The sequence below is a fragment of the Henckelia pumila genome, chromosome 2, assembly GCF_033568475.1.
Source record: "Henckelia pumila isolate YLH828 chromosome 2, ASM3356847v2, whole genome shotgun sequence".
Lineage (NCBI taxonomy): Eukaryota > Viridiplantae > Streptophyta > Magnoliopsida > Lamiales > Gesneriaceae > Henckelia > Henckelia pumila.
In genome coordinates this window covers 167274394-167287666 of record NC_133121.1, presented here as the reverse complement: position 1 = coordinate 167287666, position 13273 = coordinate 167274394, and positions in this window count along the sequence as shown.

Genomic DNA, 13273 nt, shown 5'->3' with positions numbered 1-13273 from the left:
ATCCGGAATTCTTAAATTAAAAGATTAAAAATTTTTAAATTGATATTTATGGAATTTAAGATGTAAATTCCAAGATTATAAATATCAAGGATTTAATTTGAGGATAAAATCTGAGCAAGGGCCAATTTGCGAATATTGAGCAGTTCAAGGACTAAAATGCGATAAGGTCCGAAATGATTTAATTTTAATCCGATAATATGTAATTTGAGAATATTTAGAGTTTAGAATTAAATTATATTATTCTTAAATTATTTAGGATTGAAATTAAATTAAATCGCTTGTCCGGGGACTGAATTGCAATTAGGCCAAAGTTCAGGGACCAAATTGCAATTTGCCTTGAAACTTGCCATTTAAACGTGAATAAGGATGAAAAGGGATCAGATTCCCAGCCAAGAAACCGAGAGAGATGAGAGAAAGGGTTCCAAGCCATTTTCGATTCTTCAAGCTTCACTAAATTCAATCCGCCCGGTAGAATTTCCGATTGAGCATATATTTGCGATTACGGCTCCGAGTGCTACATTTTGACGTAACTTTTATGAAGTTCTACCATGTTTGAATTTTATTATATTGTTAGAATTAAGATTTGATTGTATAAACATGTTCTAGCATATACGACGATAGCATATCTAAGACGGATCGAAAAAAGATCGTCGTTTGAACATGTTTCTGAATTATGGAATGATTTTCGATATTATGAATTTTTATGGCTGATGATTTCGATATTGTGCTGATGAATTGATGTTGGTATTGAGTTGAGATGAGTAATAAGATTGATGTTATGCTTTTGGAAATATCGAATTCGATCTGTTACGCCGTCGGTTTGAATTCCGATCACGGGATCAAGTTATTAGATTTTTTGATCCTAAATAAGAATGAAATGATATTGAAAGCTCATCTTGAAGTATATATCAATGTATTTCAGATTTGAATTGCAACATATCGATTTTGAGTCGGCGAGCTCGAGAAGTTAGCCTTTGAACCGAGAAAGACTGAAGAAGGTTTGAAGCTAGTTTGCCTTGAAGGATTGTAATGATTTGAGCAGATTTTGATAAAAGTTCTTTGATGTTATTTGTCCAGAATTGGAGCTTCTCAGATTCAGAAGGAAAGGTATGAATATACATTAATAAGATGGGCAGAATAACTCGAGATTGTTTCTGATTATCGAGTTGCCTAAAATCACATACATGCATGTTTAATGTATGTTATTGTTTACGTTTGCATAAATGAGATAGATTATTCAAGATAGATATCTTCTTGAATTCCCAGAATATTTATGTACAATATTGTCTTCTTTGATTTATATTATGTTCTATATTGAACATGTTTTACGTATTCCATGTGATGCTTACAGATTTGTCGGTATTCTTGAGTGATTATATGATCATATGATTATATGATTGATGTGTTCAAGATGTTGTTTTAGCTTATGTATGATTTGATGCATCGAGAGTATGTTGCATTTATCTTGAACTCCAGCCTGACAAGCACAGAGAGTTGAAAGGCCTAGAGTGCAGATGACGTTTGAAGAACTGTAGTTGAGTGGCATGGAATGTATATTTACTTCCAGAGTCAGATGACTAATGGCACAGAATATAGATTTATTTCCAGAGCTAGATGACTCACTATAGTTGAACCAAAGTCAGGGGAATAGAGATATTTAACACCACCTCGATTGGGAGATTCGGTGGTCGGTTAAAGATTTTATTTCCCCTGGATCCCAGAACTACAATTTATTGATATCAGATTTGATAGCCTATTCCTTGACACATGCATCACATTTATGCATTAACCTAGAGATTTCTATTGTTTAGAATATGCGTTTATAAATGCTAGCATGTTATTATATTCCATTCAAGATGTGAATGTGTTTATATGTTTGGTATGAGATTACCTTGGATGAATAGTTATGCTTTAAGAATTTAAGGGTCGACTATGATTCTATGATTACATTTTATTACATGTATTATGATTGAAGATTATTATGGCATATAGATTTAATATGCTTAAATGATATTTAAATGCATGTCAATTAGGTAGAATCATGTTGGATAGCTTATATGAGAGATTATATTATTTTTTCAGCATTGATAGATATAAAAAACTGAATTTTATGCGCAGGGCACGAACCCCGTGCATGCCATGTGCATAGGTCCGGATGGACTCTGTCCCAAACTGTTTTGAGGAAAAGGAGGCACGGACCCCGTGTAAGCCTCCGTGTAAGGGTCCGTGTGTCCTCTGTTCCGAAACTCCTTTGATTTTGATTTCAGCCGTGGGCACGGACCCTTGTCCAAAGGCTGCACGAACCCCGTTCAATGGTCCATGCAGGGTCCGGACCAAGGTCCGTGTATTTAAAAAAAAAATTCAGTCTTTGATTTTATTCGTTCAAGTGTGATTCCTTTATGATTAAATGTTAATTTGCCCCTTAAGATGAGATTAGCACCCGAGGTCCCCACAACAGGTGGTATCAGAGCATAAAGTCTTGGACTAAGATAGAAGTTGAGCGGGGTAGATTAAGTCGCATGCATTTATAGTATTGCATGATTATGCTTTACGTGAATTGAGAAATTGTATGCGAACATGATATATTGATTGAACACTGCTTGCTTCACCGATATGCGAATTACATGCTTATATGCAGATATGTATGCCTGATTTCTTGAATTCATTCGAATAAATGAATTCGTTGCAAGAATATATTATTTGAAAGCATGAGAATTTGCAAGCATGTGTTTTATTCAAAAGCATGAGATTATATGTATGTTATACTGAAATTGTATTTTATAATCTCTGCCATATATATTGCTTCTGTTATCGAATAAGACAGATTGTACAGATAGCATGAGAACCTCAGACAGAACAGAACCGGGGATAGAACAGAACAGTGTTGAGGTAAGTTTTTGAGCCGATCGATATGATGATTGCACTGAGGAGTATGTTAGTTGAACAACTCCAAAGCTATTAATCACCAACTCAGAAAGATATAGAATATGCTATGTTTAGAAAGGGGTTGATTTAAAGAGCTGGATCAGTTGTTCAAGAGAAGAATATTCAGATGAACATAGAATCAGCTTGATTTATATCAACTCCAGGACTTAGCGAGAAATTGGTGAAGTTGCCAGAAGAAGTATTGAAATGTTTGGCAGGTAAGTAAACAGAATTGTTTCTTTCTGTATATGATACAGAATATAGAATAGCAGACTTTGCAGAATAGAAGCATAACAACTTTAATGAGTTGATTTCAAGCTAGTAATAGAATAACGAAATCACGAACCGGTAGTACGAGGAAGAGTTGAATTTTTATTCACGCCTCTGTAATTGTGAAAACCTATGATCATCACCTTCACTATAACTTTTATAGCAGTATAGCTATGAAGAAAGAGATAGTGACAACTGCAGCAAAGATCAATTTAGCCTAAACTCCAGTAGATGAAGAAATATAAGCATAGCTGCCATAGCAGAAATAGATCAAGAGAACATTTGAATGGCGGATAATTTCATAGGAAATAAGACAATACATAAAATAAGGCTCAAGTTGTATCAGATAAGAATATTACAGGTAAGTGAGTTAATTCTAGTTAACCGCTTATATATTGATTGCATAGCATACCTTTATAGATCAGTGATTTATTATGCTACAATCCGTATCTGATGAGCCTTTATTCATCGTATTTGCTGAGATTTTGCCATTGAGTAGATGGAACACATTTGTAAAATTAGTAATAGAAAATGAAATACAGAATTGAGGAAATAAGATTGAATGTGCTGATATCAGGAGTAAGATATTAAGCTAGAATGCATTATCGATATGAATGCAATAATTGAGTATCAGATAAGAATTGATTGATCCTGTGCAGTGAGTTAGTTCGATCAGAAATAGAAATGAGTATTGATCTATTTGATATGAGTTTTAGAAAATAAACTTTATAGTATTTCGGTACTGGTTATACCAAGATGAAAACATCGGAAGAATTTTAGTCGATGTACTGAATTAGTATAGAACTAACCTAGAATTGACAGATATGTCAGTGGTTAGAATATACAGAAATATTCAGAAGACATATTCCGACTTTTCTACGAAATGAAAGGAGTTCTATAGAAAGTGATGTCTAGTATGAAAGTCTGATGACAACTTGTATAGAAGAGCATTACTTGAACTGAAGATCTCCAGAAACAGCTAGAAGATTGAGTAGAAAAGAGTTATTTAGTACCGAAATGATGATTAATTCTATGACAATAAGTTAAGTCGAAAATATTATATTCGACTATTGTCAGCTGAGAATTAATAAATGAACTCATGTCAATAGAGAATAAAAAAAATCAGTTACAGTTGAGCTTTCTCTTCAATTTTGTTGAAGCTATTACATCATAAAAATCACGATTCTTGAATTTCTTGCTATCGATTCTGAGGTTTTTGTATTCGACCTTGATCGAGTTTGATTGACTCTTATTCCTTTGCTAGAGTCTGATTTGATTTACTCGCTTTAAGTTTTGATATGCAAGTGAGTTGTTTTCACTATGCAGATTTTGTCATTCAGAATATTTGATTTTGGGTGACCTTGATTTGAACGAGTTCCTTTGATTTGAAATTTGAGAATTATTGATTATTTGATGTGTCTATTTGTTGGAACACGGTCTTTCTCCGGATCAAAAAGAAAGTGATACCCGGCGCAGCGGAAGTTTTAAAATTTTATATGGAACGATTCCATATGGGTATCAAATTCCTACGATTAAAATTGATAACATAAAATTTAAATAATATAAATTTTACCTTAAAATCTCGAAGCGAGATTATGTACACCAATAGATTAATCTGCTGTTGTTGTATATCCCAGGAACTGATGAACGAACAATTCTTCAATCAGGTCCATGAACAGAAATTTAATCCCTCTGACAGACTGCACTAGAAAGTCTATCAGAAGTTTCTACGATGAGATAGAACAGATATGATCTGTTAAATCAGTCTGCAAATTCAAAATTCACAGACTGAATTTTCGAACACTGTGAGAAAGGGGGAGGGGGAGGCCGAATCCCTTGAGAGAATGCTCTCTAGAGTTTTGAAATTTTTGACCTGTTTTGTCTAATTTCTGCACTGCAATAACTTATTTATAATGTGGGCTGCTAACAGCTTAGGGCCCATTAGTCATAAGTTCAAGCCTGACAAGCAAAGCCTGCATGTTCAGAAATTAATATAAAATTCATCGTGACTCAGATTGATAAACCAATTTCACCAATGTGCACAGAAACCATTTCTGCATCTTTTAAAGTCAAGATAAATTTTCTGAATCCAAATTCAGTGATTTCCAAAAATGTCCATCACTATGTCATTTTAGGAAATCTTACTCCCTCTATTCTTAAATAAGAAGCTCCAATTCTTTATTCACTAAATTTAACTCTTTAAATTTAATTATCTCAACGGGGATTAGAAATCCATTACTTGTGTGACCCTCAATGGTTCAGGGATACAGCTAGCCGTGGGCTCACAACTCCTTGTGACTCGGAACAACAATTTCCGACTTTCCCATCGAATCATGGTAAGAGCGCCTAGCAACATCGCCCCATGATTCCCTAGGTATCAGTGATAGTGTCTGCAAGAACCAATAGATTTTGGTTAGCATACAGTACGGTCCCTTTATCCATATATCCTGATTGAATCAACAACCATTGGTAAATCGAGAGTCGTTCGAGATTCGATAACTATGCAATGCATCTTGAAGATCAAATAGTGACATCGCATGTGCTACTAGGAAACCAAGTAACCTAAAACACATCATGTACTCTGGCCAGAGATTCGTCATACTAATATCTCCTCAGATTGCATAGGATATCCACACTCGCAAGTGTGCGGTGAATCCTTGACAACAAAGCATCGACTCCTATATATGTCGTAACTGTACCCAATCCCAACACCTGATGACCCTAATAGAGTCGGTAAATGAGTCAAAGCACAGTACTAGCATATAGAGTCTCAATGATGTTTTAAGTAATAAGGACTAATGGTGTACAACCAAAACCGCGGACTATATCCACTCGATAAGTGATAACCACTTGGAAAGTCCGAATATGGTAGTTCGATCATTCATCATATGAATATCCATTTGCATGCTTCGAACATCTCTATGTTCCATACCAATGAAACGTGGTACTCGGCATCGCAAATGCTAGTCTCAATCTCAAGCGATCCTTATCCTTATTAACGGACGGCTCAATCGACTAGGAACTGTTTAGAATATACAGTGAACATAAGATGTGTTTCATGACAGTGTTCTCTCTATATTCACTATCTCATCTTACTTTAGTATATTCAAGGTCTTTATCAAAATAGCAACAGTATATCATTATATAATAATAAGATAAAGTGAACGCCATTTAAAGAACGTATATTATATTAAACAAAGATTGTTTACAAAAAGAGACTTTCAAAGACCTTAGCCACAAGTTGGCTTGCGGGGCATCAACTCTTTCAATCTCCCACTTGCCCTAAAGCCAACTAGTCATACTACGTAGTCCCATTGCTTCGCGATGTTTGTCAAATAATGGTCCTGGCAAGGGCTTAGTAAGTGGATCAACAATATTGTCTGCAGAGGCCACTCTCTCGATAGTGATGTCTCCTCTTTCCACAATCTCCCGGATGATGTGGTATTTCCTCAGTACGTGTTTGGATCTTTGATGAGATCCTTGGTTCCTTTGCCTGAGCAACGGCACCCGTGTTGTCACAGTACACCGGGACTGGACCAACAGCTTCAGGAATAACGCCCAACTCTTGGACGAAATTCCTCATCCAAATGGCCTCTTCAGCAGTAGCTGATGCCGTAATGTATTCTGCCTCAGTGGTGGAATCCGCTGTGGTGTCCTGCTTGGAACTCTTCCAAGAGACACCACCGCCATTGAGCATGAACACAAATCCAGAGGTTGACTTCGAGTCATCCACGTTACTTTGGAAGCTAGAGTCGGTATAGCCTTCCAATTTCAGATATCTTCCTCCATAAACCATGAATACATTCTTAGTTCTTCTCAAGTACTTAAGAATGTCCTTCACGGCTTTCCAATGCATTTGACCGGAGTTGGCCTGATATCTGCTCGTTACACTCAGAGCAAAGGCTACATCCGGTCTGGTAGATATCATCACATACATAATACTACCTATGGCTGACGCATATGGTATGTGTGTCATTTTCTCTATCTCTTCGTCAGTCTTGAGACACATAGACTTGGATAGAGAAACTCCATGACACATAGGTAGATGTCCTCTCTTGGACTCATCCATAGAAAACCTTTTCAATATGGTGTCGATGTAGGTTGCTTGAGTGAGTCCTATCATTCTCTTCGATCTATCTCTATAGATCTGTATCCCTAGGATATAGGATGCCTCACCCAAATCCTTCATCGAAAATCTACCTGATAACCATATCTTTGTTGATTGCAACATCCCTACATCATTCCCAATGAGTAAGATGTCATCAACATAAAGTATTAAGAATGTCACAGCATCCTTAACTACTTTCTTGTACACGCATGGTTCCTCCGGGTTCTTGATGAAATCAAAGTCCTTTATTGTTTCATCAAATTTCTGGTTCCAACTTCTTGATGCATGTTTGAGACCATAGATCGATCTCTGAAGCTTACATACCTTATGCTCGCTTCCCATGGATGTGAATCCCTCGGGCTGCATCATATAGATCTCTTCCTTAATGTTTCCATTAAGGAATGCAGTCTTCACATCCATTTGCTATATCTCATAGTCATACCATGCAGCAATGGCAATAAGGATTCTTATGGACTTGAACATTGCGACTGGTGAAAAAGTTTCATCATAGTCAACTCCTTGTCTTTGAGTATAACCTTTTGCCACCAATCGTGCCTTGTAGGTCAGTACCTTTCCATCAGGCCCAAGTTTTCTCTTGTAGATCCATTTACACCCTATTGGAACAATTCCATCGGGAGGATCTACTAAAGACCAAACTTGGTTTGTATGCATCGAATCTATTTCCGACTGCATAGCTTCAAGCCATAAATTCGAATCCGCATCAGAAATTGCTTCCTTGAAGTTTCTTGGATCGCATTCAATGTTGGGTTCACTTTGATCCCCTTCAAGAAGAAGACCATATCTAATAGGAGGCCTAGAAGTCCTCTCGGATCTTCTAGTAATAGGCGTGTCAATCAATGGTTCCTGAGGTGTAGGATCATTATTTTGTATCTCGGGTTCTTCTCGAATTTCTTCGAGTTCCATCATCTTGCCTTTCTTATCCAATAAGAACTCCTTCTCCAAGAAGGTGGCATTCCTTGAAATAAACACTTTTGTTTCAGTAGAATTATAGAAATAATATCCGATTGAATTCTTCGGATACCCTACAAAATAACATAAGGTGAATTGACTATCCAACTTATCTCCCACTGTCTGCTTCACGTAAGCATGACATCCCCAAATCCTCAAGTACGAATACTTAGGAGCTTTGCCATTCCATAACTCGTATGGTGTTTTGTCCACTGCTTTAGTGTGGACGTTGTTCAACAACAATACCGCCGTTTCAAGAGCATAGCTCCAAAACGAAGGTGGGAGCTCAGTGAAGCTCATCATAGATCGAACCATGTCCAACAAGGTTCGATTGCGACGCTCCGAAACACCATTCAGCTGAGGTGTCATAGGAGGAGTCCACTGAGAGAGAATCCCATTCTCTTTTAGATAATCCAAGAACTCGGTACTTAAGTATTCTCCACCTCGATCTGATCGAAGTGCTTTAATACTCTTACCTAGTTTGTTTTCTACTTCAGCATTGAATTCTTTGAACTTTTCAAATGATTCAGAATTATATTTAATCAAATATAAGTACCCATACCTTGAATAATCATCAGTAAAGGTAATGAAGTAGGTGTGACCAAATTTTGTACCAATACTAAATGGTCCGCAAACATCTGTATGGATCAAATCCAATAGATTTTGACTACGCTCTGGCTTCCCTTTGAAAGGAGATTTAGTCATTTTTCCTTTGAGGCAGGACTCACAAGTAGGTAGAAAGTTAATATCAGACATATCAAACATGTCCTCTCCCACTAGCTTGTTCATCCTCCTTGAAGAAATATGACCTAGCCTATCATGCCAAAGGTTTGCCGGGTTTTGACTATCGATTTTCCTTTTGTTCGTTGTTACCGGTTTATCAACATAATTAATTGGAACGTCTTTTAATTTTAAGTTATATAGATCATTTTCAAGTTGTCCACATCCAATTAAACATTCATTCTTGTAAATATTGCAAATCTCATTCACAAAATTGCAAGAAAAACAATCTCTATCAAGCATAGAAATAGAAATAATATTTTTAACCAAATCTGGCACATATAAAACATCTCTCAAAAATAACTTAAAATCATTCTGCAAAATTAAACAAATGTCTCCCACAGCTTTGGCTTCAACTCAAGAACCATTTCCGAGCCTCAGTTGGGTCTCACCCATCCTAAGCTTGCGACTTCTTGTCATCACCTGCAAATCATTGCAAATGTGAGATCCACATCCGGTATCCAATACCCAAGAAGTAGTATTAAGTGAAACATTTATTTCAATATAAAACATACCCTTCGCAGTTCGCAACTGCTCGAGATATTCCTTGCAGTTACGTTTCTAATGACTGGGTTTCTTGCAGTAATGGCAAACATCCTTGGATTTTTCCATGTTTGAAGCCTTTGTCTTGTTTTTCTTCTCTGGTCCGATTTTCTTGGATGGGGCAGAACGTTTCTTACCCTTTGTACTTGGCCCCTTCTTAGCTGAAGAAGAGGAGCCCACCAAGAGAACCGGTTTATCCTTCTTTAAAGTGGCTTCATAAGTTACAAGCATATTGACCATCTCTTCAAGGGAGGCCTCTATCTTGTTCATATTGAAATTCACCACAAAACCGTCAAACGATGAAGGAAGAGAGAAAAGTAATAAGTCCACATTGAGTTCATGCTCCAATACCAATTCAAGCGTTACCAACTTCTAAATGAGCCAAATCATGCGTACCCCATGATCACGGACCGAAGTCTCTTCACGCATGCAACACGTCATTAACTCTTTTATAGTAGCGAACCTTTCAGCTCTCGATTGAGCCCCAAAAAGTTCCTTGAGTTGTGCGTGAATGTCAGCAGCATTCACAGTATCCTCAAATCGCCTCTGGAGTTCATCAGACATCGAAGCTTGCATATAGCATTTGGCCTTGATATCATGGTCCCACCATTTATCATGTTTGGCCAACTCTTCCGGACTTATATCAGCTGGTGCTTCCTTCGGAGGAGATTTTTCTAACACGTAGAACATCTTCTCCGAGGTCAAGACAATCTTCAACTTACGGAACCATTCCGTATAGTTTGCGCCAATCAGTTTGTTTTGTTCAAGAATAGAGAATAGTGGATTGCGCGAATTCATCTTAATGAAATACTGAAAAGAAACAGACAATAATCAGTGATTGTTTAATTAATTTACTAAGACATAAAATAAGGCGAAATTTATTTTATGAATCTCACTCCCACTATTTTAACGATTTCACTACCCTCTAGTGAAACGAGAAACATTTTCTTTAGTGGGAACATGGAGTCCAATTGACAAACTATAGTCCCGAATAATATCAGCCAACCATAATTTTCAAATGGTAGAGCCCAATTGCTTCTAAAGCAACCTCCATGTTTTTACCTCATGTCCAATAAAGGCCCAATAATATGACGCCATTTATTGTGACACGTCAAGATGACCCATCAATATTAAGTTGTGATGGACGGTCGCCATGTAGATCCCCAATAATATGAGCAATCCCATGGGAGTTCCATCCAACTTACAACATGTGTCGATCCAATGTACAGCTTTTCGACGAACGGGCCCCCCCAATAATATGAGCCGGACCGTATCCGCGGGTAGCATCTCATACATTGATCGTTGATGGAACGTAAAAAATTTAAACAATATTTAAATTTCCTTTATTTATCTTGATATCAATTTTAAATCATATTTAAAATGAGGGATTTTTAATTTTGAAAATTTGTCTCATCATTTAAAATTTGTATGCTTGCGGGATTCATACAATTTAGTCTAAACATGCATAGAACAATAATATCATATATTATATTTTAGGATGATCGATTCCATTAATAATCGACCCGTGGTTGCCAATCACGAGTCTAAGTCCAATCCTAGGTAATATGCAAGTATGCAATGCAATCCTATTACATTGTGCTTCCAATTTACATTTATTCAGTCTTTATCATTGCTTGCTGGGCCCACCTCCATCTTTAAAATCTCCCACTATTTCTAGTGAATTTACAATAAATTACTATGACAAATAAAGGGATACATTATAGGGGTGGGAACGGGCCATAAACCAGGCCCACTTTTATTACAAATGATAAAATCAAATTGGGCCATAAACCAGGCCCATTAATAAAACCCAAAAATTAATAATAAAGCCAAATATAAACAACCTAACATACACCTATAACATTGGTCATGGCAATCGATCATCCTTATCCAATAATTTTAATTTCAAATTAATTCATTGGATAACATGCAATGGCAATAAAATTTAAATAGATAAAATCATATTACATACATAAAATCTTATTTTATATGTAAAATCATATTTTATCTAGTTTATCCATAAAATCATATTTTACATATAAAATCCAATTTTATACATAAAATCATATTTTATTATCAATTATACCAAAATTAATAATTAAAGATTTAATTTATTGGATTAAATTTATAAATTTCCAAAATTCAAAATTTATCCAAAAATTAATTTTCTTAAAAATTTTGGGCTCAAACAATTTTGACCCATTGCCTCGTGGACCAATTGAAACAATTTTCAATCGGGCCAAAAACTGGGCTTGATAACAATTGGCGGGCTGAAATTCAAAATTTCAAAAAAAAATAAAATTTTAATTTTTTCTGGGCTGCCCGGGACGATCCCGAGCAGTCCCCGATAATCGGGCCGGGGGCCCAGCCCTTCGCTGGGCCGCTGGGCTGCTAGGCCGCATCCGCGGCCCAGCTGCGCGCAGGGCAGTGGGCAGCCCCCCGGAAACTTAAAATTTTTTTTTTGTTTTATTTTTCTGAAAAATCGAGGCTTGTACAATTGAACAATATTTTAATCATAAAATCCGAGAACAACCTGTCTCTGATACCACTGTTGGAACACGGTCGTTCTCCGAATAAAAAAGAAAGTGATACCCGGCGCAGCGGAAGTTTTAAAATTTTATATGGAACGATTCCATATGGGTATCAAATTCCTACGATTAAAATTGATAACATAAAATTTAAATAATATAAATTTTACCTCAAAATCTCGAAGCGAGATTATGGACACCAACAGATTAATCTGCTCTTGTTGTATATCCCAGGAACTGATTAACGAACAATTCTTCAATCAGGTCCACGAACAGAAATTTAATCCCTCTGACAGACTGCACTAGAAAGTCTATCAGAAGTTTCTACGATGAGATAGAACAGATATGATCTGTTAAATCAGTCTGCAAATTCAAAATTCACAGACTGAATTTTCGAACACTGTGAGAGAGGGGGAGGGGTCGGCCGAATCCCTTGAGAGAATGCTCTCTAGAGTTTCGAAATTTTTGACATGTGTTGTCTAATTTCTGCACTACAATAACTTATTTATAATGTGGGTTGCTAACAGCTTAGGGCCCATTAGTCATAAGTTCAAGCCTGACAAGCAAAGCCCGCATGTTCAGAAATTAATATAAAATTCATCGTAACTCAGATTGATAAACCAATTTCACCAATGTGCACAGAAACCATTTCTGCATCTTTTAAAGTCAAGATAAATTTTCTGAATCCAAATTCAGTGATTTCCAAAAATGTCCATCACTATGTCATTTTAGGAAATCTTACTCCCTATATTCTTAAATAAGAAGTCCTACTTTTTTATTTACTAAATTTAACTCTTTAAATTTAATTATCTCAACGGGGATTAGAAATCCATTATTTGTGTGACCCTCAATGGTTCAGGGATACAGCTAGCCGTGGGCTCACAACTTCTTGTGACTCGAAACAACAATTTCCGACTTGCCCATCGAATCATGGTAAGAGCGCCTAGCAACATCGCCCCATGATTCCCTAGGTATCACTGATAGTGCCTGCAAGAACCAATAGATTTTGGTTAGTGTACAGTACGGTCCCTTCATCCATATATCCCGATCGAATCAACAACCATTGATAAATCGAGAGTCGTTCGAGATTTGATAACTATGCAATGCATCTTGAAGATCAAATAGTGACATCGCATGTGCTACTAGGAAA